The following is a 15,700-nucleotide window of genomic DNA, read 5'->3' as shown; positions in this document are numbered from 1 at the left end:
TGACACCAATGGGGGGAAGTAATGGGTCTAAGAAAAGAGGAGAATGTTCTAGAATGTTCTTAAGATGACTTAATAATTATGATGTAAACATTTTGGGGAATTATTGGTTAGGGGGCAAACCAATCACTCGACGCCCCAGAGACTGACGGAACTGAACACCGATGAGGGAGGACCTGAGCTGCACCAATCACAACATCAAGAGAGACTATAAAAACTGCCCCGGGGCTCAGCCCACCCGGGGGTTTTTCTGAGGAATTTGAACGCCCTGCGCCTCGCACTGTTTGTGTTTTCTGGGTTGTCAAGTGGGACTCGGGCTTACCTCGAGTCTCCGCTCCTGGTTTTCTTTTTATTAAATGAGCAGACTTTTACTCCACTCAAAAAGTCCAAGCCTCGTTTATAACAGCTGGGCAGTGATTGTCCCCCTGTACTCAGCACTGGTGAAGCCACACCTCAAGTTCTGTCTTTCGAGTTGAGCCCACTTCTGGGCCCCTCACTACAAGACATTTTAGGTGCTGGAGCAAGTCCAGAGAAGGGCAATGGAGCTGGTGAAGGGTTTGGAGCACAAGTCCTACAAGGAGCAGCTGATGAAGCTGGGGGATGCTTAGCCTGGAAGAAAGGAAGCTCAGGGGGAACCTTATCATTCTCTACAACCACCTGAAAGGAGGCTGTAGCTAGGTGGGGGATGGTCTCTTCTCCCGGACAACAAGCAACAGGACAGGAAGGCACAGCCTTAAGCTGTGCCAGGGGAGGTTTAGGTTGGACATCACGAAGAATTTCTTCAGAGAAAGGGTGATTAGACACTGGAATGGGTTGCCCAAGGAGGTGGTGGAGTCACCGTCCCTGGGCATGTTTAAGGAAAGACTGGACAAGGCAGCTAGTGCCATAGTCCGGCTGCCATGGTGGCGTTCGGTCACCAGCTGAATTCGATGATCTCGGAGGTCTTTTCCCACCGATTAGCTCTGAGATTCCCACCGCCCCCACCCGGCGCTCCCGCCCTCACCCAAGATGGCCGCGCGGCCCTCAGCGCCCACGTGACACCGGCGGCACCGCTCGCCGAGGCACGTGACGGCGGTTTCCCCGGCAACCGCCGCGGCTTTCCTCCTCTGGCTACGGCGAGCGGCGAGCAGCAAAAAGGATCGGCGACGGCGGGGGCGAAGCGCCCCCAGCCTTTCCCTGCAGAGCCGGGAGCAGGTGAGGGAGAGCCCCGGCCGGGAGCCGCTCCCCCGCGCTTCCGTGGCTGCACCGCCCCGCTTCGCCTCGCCCCCGAGCAACCCTGCCCGGCCTCCCACTGCCTCCCTTCCGCACGAAGCGCCTTGCACCCGTCGTCCCCAGGAACAACACTCTCCTTCCCAATTGCGGGCGTGGGCGCAGGTCCTGCTCCCCCCTCGGTCCTCCCCCAGAACTCCGCTTCCGGCAACAGTGCAGCAACCGGGACAAGGGATGGGAGGAAGAAACAGGGCAGGACTGCCTGCACTCAGTCACAGCTCTGGGAATGGGAGTATGGGGCATGGACACAGCACAGTCCACGGGCAGCTGCTCAAGGGGTAGATGGATAAAGCCTGCACAAATTGCAGCTGCTGTTGTCAGGGAGCAAACCTGGAGCTGCACCAAGCAGGAGCCGAGGGCAACCACAGTGCAGGCAAGGTGCACATGAGAGGGCTTACCAACAGTCCCAGGCAAGGAAAAGTCATTAGTCGGGTCTGGGATCCATCCAAGGGACTTCCATAGACACAAAACTACCTAGAATATACACTCAGAGTCACACTAGGAAAACTAGTCAGCAGGTGAAGATCAGGCACAGACACAGCTGCTGCATAGTTCAGACAGGTTCTGAAGACCTGGGCCTGAGCTGGAGTTCCTGGGATCATGCAGAAGGTGCAGGTGGGGCCAGTCACAGAAATAAACCATATCAATGCATGCTTTAAGTGTGGCTGCAGCATCTTTGCAGAAGGATGAAGTAATGTGCTGTGTCTAGTCTGTGGAGATAGATGTTTAAAATACTTTTGTTCTTTATCTGCTAAATATTTTAGCAAGCGTTCAATGATCATTCGGAATCTGAAGTGGAGGAATCTGCATACCACCAGCTGCTGAACCACCTGAGGACCACACACCTACAGTTGAATCCCCACCATCACTGGATGACTCACCTGATTTGGAAACACCAGCATCTGCAGCCCAGCCATCTCTAGTGGAATTGGCAGTGTCTGCAAGCCAGCTGACTGTCAAGAAACCACCGGGTTCTGAGGACCCATTCCTGCTCATAGCATAGTCTGCATCCAGGGAAAGCTCACCTGAGATCAGATCACCTGTGGGTGAACTTCCAGGTTTCAAGATGTACACCTCTGACTCCACACAGGATGGCAGTAACACGGTTGAGACTGTGTTGACTGCAGCAGAGATTACATTTGAATCATTGGAGAATCCAGAGGCATTTGGAGACCCCTATCAAGTCGCCATGAATTATGTGGAGGAACATAAAATTCTGCAGATATTTCAGGTGAAACACGTATTTCTCATCTCCTTCCAGAGGCTTACATGAGAAGCTTGGCCTAAAGTTAGCCTGAACCAAATTATCTCTTCCCCAGATCCCTCCTTGTCCAGTGCTTTCTTAAGCATATATTTAAGAAAAAGCAGTAGAAAAGGACCCTTGAACATCTTTGGTGTCTGAAAGAGATTCTTGCTTTTTAAAATGCAGATGACCTTGGTACAGGAACAGCCAACCATCTATCCAAGGTTCAATAATTCTTTCCTTCTGTCTGTCTCTGTCTCAGGAGCTCACAGAAAAACTGGTGTTCCATAAGCCTGATGACCCCTTGCAGTTCATATTGCAGGAGGTATGGTGCCTTGCTGGGGCTCAGTGGGGACAGGGTCAGCTTTGCTGAGCACACCAGAATCATGGTCAGCCTAGGACTGTTTCTCTGACTCTGTGTCTGCTGTCTTGGGAGGAGGGAAAGCACAGGCAGCAGCAGAGTGCCTGGGGTGCAAGGGACCATGTGTGCTCTAAGAAGAGAGGGAGGAAAGGTATGGGAGGGTGGGGGAAGAATGGGATGAATGTGCCCTGGAATTACCTGAGAGGTGAGGGAAGCTTAATGACAGAGATATCTCTGTAACCCTTCTCTAGCTGCCTCTGGGAGGGAACGCTTCTGCCCACACCCCCCTATTCAGGAGAGCTGTCTCTGCTGATCCTGCAGGGTATTAAAACACAGGTAATTCAAAGTCAGTGAAGTGAGACAATAGTTTGGGAGTGAGTTAGAAGTGTGGGTTGTTTCTTGGGAGAAGGAGGAGGTTAGAAGAAAGAAAGCAAAGAAAAAGAGTGAGTCTCTTCCTTCATTACCCTCTAGTCAGTCAGGAGAGGCACCATCTTTGAGGTTTGCTGCTGGGTTCATGGTGTACTGAATGCAAAACCTCGAGAGGAATGGCAAGGTCAGTTCTGGACATCGGTGTGAAAGGAAATAAGCTCCCAAATGACCCTTCTCCTTTTCCTTTTGCCCAGGTGCAGTCTATGATAAATGCCAGGGAAGCAGAACCGGAGGAGAACAAAGATGTGTAGGTGTTTCTATAGAAGAGGGCTTGTGCACTCCTTTTCGCCCCTACTGACCTTGCTGTTGTGGTATTGCCACACCATGCCTTCACAGCACCATGTAGTCATTGCCAATAACTTGGAAATGTCTGCTTGTCTGTCTCTTGCCTGGTTTCTCTGTTTTGTATGCTTGTGCTTCCCCTTGGGTTGAAATCCTGCAACAAAGTATTGGTTTGGAATCACAAACTGAGATCTAAGCGTGTGGACCTGCATGCACATATGGCACATCTTGAAGAGGCAGGCCTGCTGAACTTCTAGGCATATAAATGCATAAATCCCATATTTAGGCCACTCCAGACTCTGTCTTTCTGTGCAGAGAAACCTCACAGCTCAGACAATGCAAGGACGAAAGCAAGTAGAATTAAAAAGCAGCCCTGGACAGCCCACAGCCTTCTTTTTTCATGCTGCATTGGTGGCTTACTGTGTCCAGTGATGCAGCAGCACCAATGCCCATCTAATACTTTGATAGTTTGGGTCTGGGCTTTCAGGCTGCCCCCAGAGCTCCTCTCATGCAAGAAGCTATCTCTCTGCCTCTTCCACACACTGGATGCATCTGTCTCACCCTTAATCATCCCTGCTGGACACTGATCACTGTACTTTTTGGGGTTGCCCTGCCTGTGTCACTGTAAGCACAGTGTAAAACCAGAACAGTAAAGCAACAGCTGCACACACCCTTTATGCATTCAGAAGACATTGTCACTCAGGAATGTGGGAGGTGAATAAAACCAAACAAACCAAAACCAAGCCCTGGTAGCCCAGAGAATTAAGAGTCAAGGTACATTTCACAAACACATCATTTGAACTGCTCCTGATTTTTGAAACACTTGCAATCCTTGTTTTCATACTACCCAAGTGTCTGTTTCTACCCTGTAAAAAAACTTTTTGTTTCTTCTTCTTGTCTCTTGCCTGACAATTATTGAAAATGTGCAACAGAGCATACTGTTATTTTGGCTTAATAGATTGTATATGTGCAGTAGATGCCAGAAAAAGTTTTTATGTCACTGCAGGCTTTTCTCTTTTTTAGGCAAGTGCTGTAATTTCCTGATGAATGGTAGTGTATTCCCAAGTGACTGTCTCTATGGCTATGAAGAGAGCACCATAAAAACTTCCATCTATCTATTTTTAAAAAAATAATGTATGATGATTAGGTTTTGTGATTCTCCACAGCACAGCTTGGGCGCCAAGAGTCTGGGAATAACAGGGGGCAAGTATTTGGCATACAAATTCCATGTGTGAGATGAGTTTCCTTTCTAACTGAGTTTCTCAAGAAGGATCAGTTAACTCATGTGTTTCCAGATTAAAGGCAGGTAAGCACCCCTATCATTCATAGGGCAGGGACTTTTTCCAAGGCTGTTTGCAAGCCTAAAGATGGCTCAAGATTCATATTAAATCTGCATTGGTTTTATAAGAGTTTTAGTGTAGAGTTAGGCATCTAGGTCCCACTGCAGCAGTGAGATGCTTTTGAAATACCTACTTACCTCCAGCTGGAAGAATCTGACACTGAGAATCTGAGATTGGTCTGCTTACAGATTCTTGACCAAAAATGTATCAGGCTGAAAAACATGTATACGTGCCCTGTCCTAATGTATCTCTGTGAAACAGGAAGTGTATGGAAGATGAAGATAGTGTCTGAAGCCTTCTCATCTCTATGGTCATTTGTCAGCACATTGTCCCAGGAGATGGAGAAGCTGACATGTCTTTGAATTTTGTTGTAGAACAGGATTAGGGTGCCTTGGGGTACAGCCTTCACTGTGTATTTCCTGCTTCTGTCATTTGGGTATTGCATTTTGTTGTTCTCTTTTACTTACAAGAAGCTTTTTACCTGTAATATGTTCTCAGACTATAAGTATATGCCTTCAACTTCATGTCAGTATTAAGGGAGTTATGCAAGGGAAGAGCCTTAATTCTTCTTTCAGATAGGTTGAAATGAGCTGGAAAGCATTCTTCGTACAGATGACAGAAGTTTTGCAAGAGAGGCCGTACCCAGTATTCCTCAGTAATCTCAGGGCAACAATTTTTCTTTGGTGGCCTGGCCACCTGATCTCATGCTGACAAAGTTGCTGTGTGGTAGCAAGAAGTCCTCCCCAGTACCCATAAGAGAGAGCATGTGTCTTTGTTTCTCAGGAAAGAGGAAAAGTGTTTTCTGTTTTGTCCTTCCACTAGGGAGAGGTCTCTCTCCTTTGAGGAGCCGCAGTTGTGTAGAAATGAATGAGGCTGTACCCAGGACAAGCTCTGTGGGCCTGGAGTTGGCATGTGTAGATGGCATGAGACTGGGGAAGGCAGTGGGCCAAGGACAATCCTTCAGCTTTCACAGACTTGGAGGGGGAGGCGGGTATATATCATCTCTGAGCAAGGACTTTGACCAGAAATCTTGGGGAACTTATCATGAGCTAAGGAGAAATGTCACTTCCTTCACCTCAAGCCTCTCAGATGATGGAACTGAATTTTATGAAAACAAAAAAAGCATCCTCCAGGACGTTTGCAGATTACTGTGTTTAAGGTAGTGTCACACAGCTGTCTTTTTTGACCTACTTCATAATTCTTCTGAAGAATACAGTCTAGTTCTAGAAAAAATCTACTTCACATTAAGGCACCACTGTTTGTGTATAAGAAGGCTTTTCTGTGCTGAAGAAAAGAAGAAAAGTTAGATTTAAAATGGAAACTTTTACTGTAGTCTTAATTCCAGAGCGACTGTCCCTTTTCCACAATTGCTTTCCAAAAACACTGGATCCTTACTTCTTCCTAAGTGGAAATTTATCAACATGGCATTAAACTGTCATTAAATTTCTTGCCTTGAGTGCTCAGAAGGAATTAGCAGTTCCTCGTGTGTAACCGAAACTATTCCATATAAGTCCTTATAGGACACTAGTCACAGTACGTTTGAATGCCCTCCAGAGTGCTAAGCAACGTGACTAACAGCTGCTGTTTGCTCTTTCTCCTCTCCACAAGGGAAATGGCTGTGCACTGAAGTGCATTCTTTTAAAAAGGGTGGTTTGGGGTTTTTTTTTGCCACACCTGTGTATTTCAGTGTACTTCTAGTGGATAAGTCATGAAGTGGAAGGTGTGGAAGTTGGAGGCAGTTTGTAGTTCCCAAGGATGATTCCTCTGTAGTATGAGCTGGGTACTGAGAAAGCGCATTATTTTCAAGGAAGAGATTTTTTTATTCATCCATGAACAAGCACAGAGGTGCAACACCCAGTTCATCTGCCAAATGGCATGATCTTATGGTACCCAGACTGTTTCTGTTGTGAACTTTGTGCTCATCAAGAGGCAGAATGCAGAGGAGCCAATCAGGAGGAAAGTGTACTCCCTGTAAAATAGGTCTCTTGGACCAAAACATCAGTTTCTTTTTCTGCCATCTCTGTATGGAACTTAAAATGACTCAGCTGCCCCAAGCAATATTAAAGTTGCCTGTGTACTGCTCTAACCAATGGGGGAAAAAAATGTTGTAACAGCTGATTAAAAATCCTTTGAAAAGTTCACACAGCCTCTGCTCTGGTTCTTAGATGGAGGGCACAGGCAAGATCTCCTTTCAATGGGCAGCTACTTATAGCATGAGACATTTTATTGTGACTCACTGGATATGAATCATTGCTGCATACACACCAACTTTAAGCTAGTTAAATGCCATTGATTTCAAAGTTTCACAATCATGTGGAACTCATAGTAGGCAGCAGCAACTGCTTTCATGTCTGAAATGGAAGAAAATAACCTCTGGGTAAAGTCCAACAAAGAGCTTAGCTAAAGAGAGCTCTGGCTGAAGCCTGGAGAATGTTGACGTGCTTGGAGAGGGAATATACCAGGGCAAATTGATCAAACCCTGTCTGACATGCCTCCAGGTTTTATTCCAGGGAAAGCTTCTCTTGACCATTCTTTCATCCAGATGAAATGCAGGAGAAAATGAAGAAACATTCCCTTAAGGTCATTAATGTCCATGGCTGCATTCCTTTTTTTTGGGGACTGTCCTTATGGACAACACTGATGTAGCAGCATCACCAAAAGCTCACAGCCATAGTTTGACATACAGTAATGAAAAGAAGAACCTTGAGTTGTTGAAGAGATGTGGATTGGATGAGTAGTCATTCATCATCTTCTGGAGAAAGGTGGTGGGCTGGAATGTCACTGCAGAACAGAGGAATTTAGGTGAAGCAGATGCAAGAGATTTCTGTATCTATAATTCAACACTGAAAATTGACTGCAGACACCACAGTAGTTGGTCTGTTTTAGAAATTCCTGGAATGAATGAATGAATGGAGTGGCTCTTCTCCCTCAAGGCTGTCATCTCAGTTCCCCATGCAACTCCTCTCACAGGTGGGAAGAGCTCATCCTACTTTGTTACAGACTTTATTGTTCTCAAGCACTAGGAAGGACGTCTCCATGGCTTATTCATCCAGGGGTCCAGGGTAAACTGTGTTCCAGGGCAGAAAAGAGGAGAAACTGCTGGTGTCATCTCATAAACTGCAGTGAAATAATACCAGGAAAGAAACAATGAGATCAACTGATTTTCTTTTTTGACGTTGTTACTTTGAGACTAAAATGAGCATCTTTTTCATTGTCACTCATTGAAGAGGCGAGAGGTGGAGGAACATGGGGCTGCACAGAGCCGGACTTATGAAGGTGCACAGCTATCTAGTACAGCTCTCAAAATAAAAAGGGAAGCATTGTAGCTAAGGGAGTGCAACTCTCAGTTTACACTTGCCATGGAAACTTCACTATAAACTTGCAAGCCTTGAAGGCAAATGTCTTACTTAGAATCATGTGGTCCAACCTTAAAAATTATTATTAACTAGGAGGCAGGATCCATGTTAGGATCAGAGAGTTTGTAAGGAAAAGAGGTGACCTCTGTCCTTCCTCCTTCCTGTCCCTCAGCATAAACCAGGAAATGGGTGAATAAAGGCCTGTGTAATACTGCAGTTGTTTGTTAATGGAAAAAACACATGTCACACCAGCCTTTGAAGAAAAACAGTTCCCACCTTGAGGAGCTTTTGGAGTTTGGACAGATGAGTAGACATTAGGGGGAAAGCTAAATTGCATGCAGGCAAAAGGTCAGAGACTCAAAGGTTTTTAACAGTGACTCCGATTTACATAAACATCATGAACACCACAGTCGCTTTGAAGAGCAGATCGATGCCAGCTCTATCCCACTGTTGTTTAAGCATACCCATGGGTCTAGGATAGTATCCTGCCTCCTTGCAAGGAGATTCAGTGAAGGACAGCATTGCCAGTTTGCTGAAACGCCACAGTACTGAAAGCAAACACTGCCCGTTGGAGAACCCAGCTTTTGGCCCTGTTGTCTGAATCCTTGGTAGCATAACAGAGCTGTCTTGAGAGATTCCTTGACCATGGTGTAATGCCATGATATCAATATATGTTTCCCATGGCAGATAGGAGTGCATCTGGAAGAAGTTTAGCCTGTTGTTGGGAGCAACATCTCCCTACTTTTTGCCCCATTAGATGTTTAAATCTTTGTAAATGAAGAGCAAAGTCCTTTAGAAAGGTAACGCTGAGCAGGGTCCAGCACAACTACAGATAGAATAACTTTTCCTAGTTACCTTCCATAGACCTCTCAGTAGTTGTTCTAAGCCTTCCTGGCTTTTCAGAAATCACGTGGAAAAACGGTGTTTGGGTAGCAGGTTAAAAAGCATCCTGAACTAAGAGCACTAAGAACACGAAGAATGAAACGTTACCTTTCCTACGTGTGCCCATGAGAGGGCAGCACAGACCGGCTGAGCCTTCACTAAAGGCCATTCAGAGGCATGCGTTTACATCCCGCCATGGAGGTACCTACAAGCAGAGTCGAAAAGATCCATGTAAAAGGACTGGATGGCCCAAAGCACAAGCCCATCCGTCGACCACCTGAAACTAAAACCCAGGTACAGCTGAGTACAGGCTTGACTGGGTCAAACCCCAGGAGTCTCACAGATTTCTCAGAGCATTTTCCAGTTAGGTACTGAAACCTAGAAGGAGTTTCAGTAGAAGAATATTGGACAGTGCCTGCAGTTGTGTCAAAGCAATGAGTCGGTATGAGACATCAACCACACCCTTGCCAAGGCAGAGGCTGTCACCCCGGGAGCACTATAAACTCGCCCGAGGCAAGTGCTATTTATTTCCATCACAGTGCTGCACCAGCCAACACCCCTCTGCTATTCCCCTTTCCTCCCGCTGCCAAGACTCTTGTGATGCAGCTTTAACTGACTGTCCTCCCTTTTTCTGCTGGGTGCTCCAGCCCTCTGGCAGGGTGGATGGTGGAAATGCTGAGTTAAATGGGACATATGCTTGCAGCAAATGTGTTGGAAACTGGGTACTGACAGGCAACCATATGTAGATGGCAGTGCTCCACTGCCAGCCCTTTACGGCATCAGAAGCAGCTAATGCAGTGGAGGCAAGCAGGTTTGGGAGGAATGAGGTATCCCCAAATACCCTTCAATAATAAGCTGGAATCAATTAATGTGAACAAGTTTCTTTGGCCCCTTGCAAACAAGCAGTAAAGGTTCCCAAACAAGACCTCTTCTTTGGAGCATGTTGTGGCTCATGACTGACAGAGCAGATTTTGAAGGAGAGGTTTTTAACCATCAGCAAGAACAGTGCAGTCACTAGATCCAGAAAGAACAGCTTGTTCCCAGTCTGTTAGGGGAAACTCAACTGAACTAGCAATAGTAAAGGACCATGATAGTGCCAAGGCCATTCAGGATCTGGGACCGCATCCTAATGGCTGTATTGACACTGACATATGCAGTCTTTCAGAGGCCAGGAAGCCCTCAAATTCATAACCAAGAGCAATACAGAGACACTGTCTAGCAGACCTTCCCTGGACATTGTCAGCCTTTTAAAGAAGCTATCTAAAAGACAAGCAGAAAAATTCTGCCTTCTCAAAAGTCTTTTCTCCTGCTAAAGATCTCTGCAAATCCCAGGCAATCCTTTGCCAAGGCACAGTGAGATTTCTATCATCCTGTGAGCCTTCCCTGTGAGCTCCTCTCCTATGAAGACAGGCTGAGAGAGTTGGGGTTTTTCAGCTTGAGAAGGCTTAGGGGAAACCTCATTGTAGGCTTCCAGTACTTATAAAGGGGCTTATAAAAAGGAGGGAGAGAGACTTTTTATATGAGCAGGGACTGATAGGACAAGAGGCGATAGCTTCAAACTGAAAGAAGGCAGGGTTAGATTTACATGTTAGGAAAAAATTCTTTACTCGGAGGGTGGTGAAGCACTGGAACAGGCTGCCCAGAGAAATTGTGGGTGCCCCATCCCTGGAAGTGTTCAAGGCTGGGCTGGATGGGGCTCTGAGCAACTTAGTCTAGTGAGCAGCATCCCTGCCCAGGGCAGGAGGGTCAGAACTAGATGATCTTTAAGGTCCCTTCCAACCCAAACCATTCTATGATTCCCTGTGGCCAGGCTTCTCTTCAGAATGAGCTGGCCTGCCCTCATGTGAAGATGAGATGCAAGAGAACACCATGTCCTGTTCACTGGCCCGTTCATGCCATCAAAGGCGTTGGCTGTGGAGCGTCACTCTTGGGCTTGGCTCCCCGTCCCTGCCAGGAGAAACTCCTGCTGGTGGGAGGGGAGTCAGGGCAGGGCTTGACCTCTGCACTCTCCCATGCTCCTCCGTGCTTATTTTACCTTCTGGGTTTTGTGTGTACAAAACTGTGACCTGTAGGTTGCTGAAGGACCTGGGTGAGACCAGCAGCTCTAAGATGCAGATACTTCAGTCTGGATTTTCCTTTGCAGAAATTGGCCTCGGGCCTTTGTTGAGGCTCTCCTACAAGTTTCCTTCGTAGTCAGCAGAGTAAGAGACATCCTTAGGGTGAAACTTAGAGCCCAAATCTCTCTCAGTGAGCACAAGAAGGCACCCTGAGGGTCTTCTTTATTAACAGTAGTATTAATCTCTACTAGCCAGTAGAGATTAATCTTTATGAGAATCCACTACTTCTCTAAGCTTTTGGGTTGAGACCAGTGAGAAAGGGAGCAAAAGCAGCTGGTCAAATTGTTAGCAGCAGGGTACCAAGATTTAATTTGTTACTGCCTTTACCCACACGTGCAAATATCACTATGAGCACTAGCCCAAAACTCCCTGGGGAAGCAGTTCCGTGCCTGACCTCAGTTCCTTACCAGACAGAGCACCTTCCTCCAAGTTGTTTGTCCTTTCTGCTTGCTCACATGTCAGGAGAAACATTCTCTTCTGAAAGGTTGGAAGTAGAGATTTTCTTGCAATCTCATTATTCCAGTAGCTTGGGCTTTACACAAGAAATTGCAAGTTTTAATCACAACAAAATACAGACACGGTTATAAGCTCATAAATAAAGCTACTCTACAAAATTAGAAAGATAAGGTTCATCCCTCTCCGAACCCAAAATATGAATAAAACCCAGTCCTTGAGAGTGTGCCCTATAGCACTCTTCTTAGGAATGAAGAGTGCAATGCCATATTCATTGCTAAATGCAAAACACCAGGATAACCAGCATCACAAAAATGCTTGTATCTGAGTTCTCTGTAGCACTCTTCGCCAAGGTAGCAGACGTTTTAGAAAGAAGTTACTGAGTGCATTCCACATCATACTAAATATATATATACAGTTCTGCTTTTCAGCCTATATGTTTGCAGGTTTAGCTGGGGCAGCCAGCCCAGTGGCCTGGTGGTTTATCCTAAGCCACTATAATTAGCCCATGGTTGTTGCTCCTGGTATGCCATTTGTCTCCCCACACTCAGCACTGTTTGGTAAACAATTTCAGAGACAGAGTTGCTCTCCCCTGATCTCACTAGGTGGTGTTCACATATTTATTCTCTGCACCCCCCAGTTATTCCTCTCTCTTGGGGTTGTGAGGTATAGAAGTGGCAAAAAAGGGCAAAAATGTTGTCGAAAGGGGGAGGCAGTGGTAGCGAAAGACACAACTCAACTGGGGAGGCAGGAGGCAAGGCTGGCAGGAGGCCAGGCCAGCTGCAAACCCAAGAGGCCCAGTGGACATCTGTCCCCCACCGCCTGCATCCTCACCTCCTGTGCAGCCATTAGGAATTCCCTTCTACTCCAGGGAGGAGCTGGCTCCCAGCCATGGCACGTGGAGGGCTTGGGTGGCAGACACAAGCCTCAAACCCAAATCTGGCCCAGAGAAGGAAGGTCAAACTGCGGACTGGGAAGCAGCTGTTCGCAGCCCTCCTGGGAATGCAGGAGCAAAGCTGGGTGGCAGGAATTGGGGCTGGGGCCACTGGGAGCAGTGCCTTCAGAAGGAAGTTGCTGATGCAGCCAGTGAGGTTGGGACTCTGCCAGGAAAGGTGGCAACCCTTCCACTCATGGGCACCACTTTTGCAGCATGCTGCAACAGGGATGCTTGGCTTCAGTCCCTGCAGTGCTGCTGTGAACTTGCCACTGTGTACTGGAGGGACAATCATGAAAAAAGTCCCCTCCCTGGGACAAACAGGCAGTGTGTGTCAAGCTGAACCTCTGCATGGGAGCATGGCTTGGCCAACACTGAAGCCACACTAGTAGGGATGAGGGATTTCCTAAGCACTATCCCTCAACCATGAGCTTTGATCTTACCGTGGAACACCACAAATGCATCAGTAGCCTTCCTGCTAATGGATGGCAGTGGCTCCGTCATGACACTGACATCAGGGGGTCACAGAGATGACTCTTGGGAGTCTGCTACTTTGACCACAAGCTCCTTTTCCTCCCCGTGTGCTCACTCCCTCCCTAATTCCTCCCTCTCATATTATCTTAGCCTTAAATCATTATTTCCATGCTATGAAGAGAAGAAAGTCAAAGGACTCAGGAAGGTGAGAAAGTGTTCTTGGAGGTGAAGAGTGGAACCAACACACTGGAATTAATATCTAATCAGCCCTTTTCAGCAACTTTGGGCATCCTCCAGCATGCCTTCCATGCCAATTTTGAATAAACACAGCATACTTTGTGGCAGGCATGTTCTAAGTTTGCCCTGTCACCCACTGAGCACGTTGCAATAACCAAGTGATAGATCTCCTGAGAAATTTCATTTTCCACCTCCACCCAAAAACAGGCCAGGCTGTGGCCTCCAGATGAAACCCCAAATGGCAGCGTGTCTTCACTCCCAAGTCCCGCTTTGCCTTTAACTCACATGCAGCAGAGGTGTGCATATATGTGGACCTGTGTGTGCATACACAAGGAAAGCACGTGCCTGTATGGGTTTGTAAATGTGCACATACATGTGTGTACGTATGGCTCTGTGGGGGGTGTGCACATTCAGGAGTCTGGAGCTTTCACAAGCATGAGAGCTTGCACAAATGTATGGGTCTGGCTGTATAGAACTGTTGGTCCATCTGAAGTAGGCCAGCACAGACAGAGGAGGCTAAAACAGCTGCAGGCACCCCACTGGAGATACCCATGGGGACACCTGGGCTTCCTAACACAGGCTTGTCAGCCCCACAGTGCTCCCTCCCCAGCCTAGGTGTCTGTCAGACCCTCTGCTCTGCACAGACATTCATGTAAACTCATAGTCCGACCTTGTTGGCACACACCAAAAGACGTGCAAAGAAACAAACAAAACCCCCATCCCAACCCTCTCCTTCCCTATATCAAATTTCTCTCCTGAGATTATAAAAAATACTCTTACCCAGATTCTAAACCAGATTAACAAACTGTGAGAGCCAAATGGTGACAGCAGCTGAGGAGTGACCACCACCCACTCCAGCGTAACCCACTCTTCCAGCCCAAACAAGGATTCACTCTTACAGCTTTTAGCAGTGTCCTGGACAGGGCTATAGAGCTGCAAGAGCTCAGCTGCACCACGGTTCTCTCCCAGTGCTGGTGATTGGCTATGAATTTCACTGCCAGCTTCCCTTTCCCTCTCTCCTCTGTCCTCATCTTGTTTTCCCAAGACAGTATTTCCACAGTTGCTGCCTCTTTTCTCCTCCCAAGTGAGATGTGATGGGGTGTCTTGCCACGGCAAGCTTTTGTCTAGTCATTGCCCCAAGGTCAGCCAGGCTCTGATGCTCAGGAGATGGATGCACTGCTTTTTCCCCTGCCAGCTGCTCTCAATGTCCAGCAACGATGATGGGAGCCTGCCTTCCTAGAGCCCAGGACAGCAGCTGGTGTGAAACACCTGGTCCCACCAGCATTGCCAAAATATGGGGTGGCAACTGTACCAAAATAGACTTCATGTGTTGTAGGGAGCACAAATAGTGGGCAAGGAGGTCTGAGTCATTTAAATCTAGACAAATCTACATCTGTATGCTTGAGGACCCAAGGGACTACTTTCTTGTCCCTTTCTACTAGATCAGGCTGGCTGCAATGGCTGGGTCTTCTTTTGCTTATGGCTGTGATACCTCGTGGAACTGGAAAGGCCAAAAGTACTGTCCTTTGTTCAGGGTTAAATCTCACACAGATCTCATGGGAGAGCGGGCTCTCTCTTCAGTTGTCCACAAGTACCAAGGGATCCATAAGACATTAGAACTATTGCTCACTAATTGCACACAAAATATTTGCCAGGATGGCCACCAATAGGACATACACATGTTATTTTTGTGTTTGTTTTTGATTTGTGAAAGGCTCTAACATCATGGAACTCCCACTACCCTTCCCAAGCCCATTATTTATTTGGCTGGCTTTTGCATCAGCAGATGAAGAACAAGCACAACCACCTGTGCTTTTGCCAGACATGTTCAAGGCTCCAGTAAAGTGAATCATGACTTTTGGCAGACTTGTGCTGGAATGAGTGAGGGAGAGGAAGGTGAGAGACATTCCTTTTCTGCTGTGTTCCTCAGCCTTAGCCATTCTCAGTTCATCACAGGCCAATTAATCTATATATCTGTTCTTGACTTTGCTCAGTCTTAATAGGACTATGTGAAAAATCCAGAGTGCCCAAGGAAATGGAATAGTCTCCCCACTTTTCACGTTATCCAGTGTCTTGCAGAGTAGCCAACACTTACACTTCTGCTTCCAAAAAAAATCCCAAGCTAAGTAAAATGAAAATGGATCCAACCCAAACCACTGGATCTTGCCCATGCAACATTATTAAATGGAAACATTAAACTTTAATTTACTTTCTTTTTCTATTCAGTACATTCTTCTTATACTTACGTTCAAACAGTGATCCAGCAATCCTTGTATATTTACGTCCTTCCAACTTGCCCATCCTCTTTAAAGTTCAAGTACCTCGT

At 46.9% G+C, this 15,700-nt stretch overlaps 1 non-coding gene across 1 annotated transcript; it reads left to right on the top strand.

The window, feature by feature from the left end:
* The first annotated feature begins 1,094 nt into the window (after positions 1–1,094).
* On the top strand, positions 1,095–7,060 carry LOC104687058. Its single transcript, XR_005603762.1, has 4 exons — positions 1,095–1,191; positions 2,031–2,497; positions 2,772–2,834; positions 3,494–7,060. It is a non-coding gene; the product is annotated as an uncharacterized LOC104687058 (transcript).
* Positions 7,061–15,700: the final 8,640 nt, after the last annotated feature.

Source organism: Corvus cornix, chromosome 1, assembly GCF_000738735.6.
Source record: "Corvus cornix cornix isolate S_Up_H32 chromosome 1, ASM73873v5, whole genome shotgun sequence".
NCBI lineage: Eukaryota > Metazoa > Chordata > Aves > Passeriformes > Corvidae > Corvus > Corvus cornix.
This window is presented reverse-complemented; position numbering and strand designations above follow the sequence as displayed.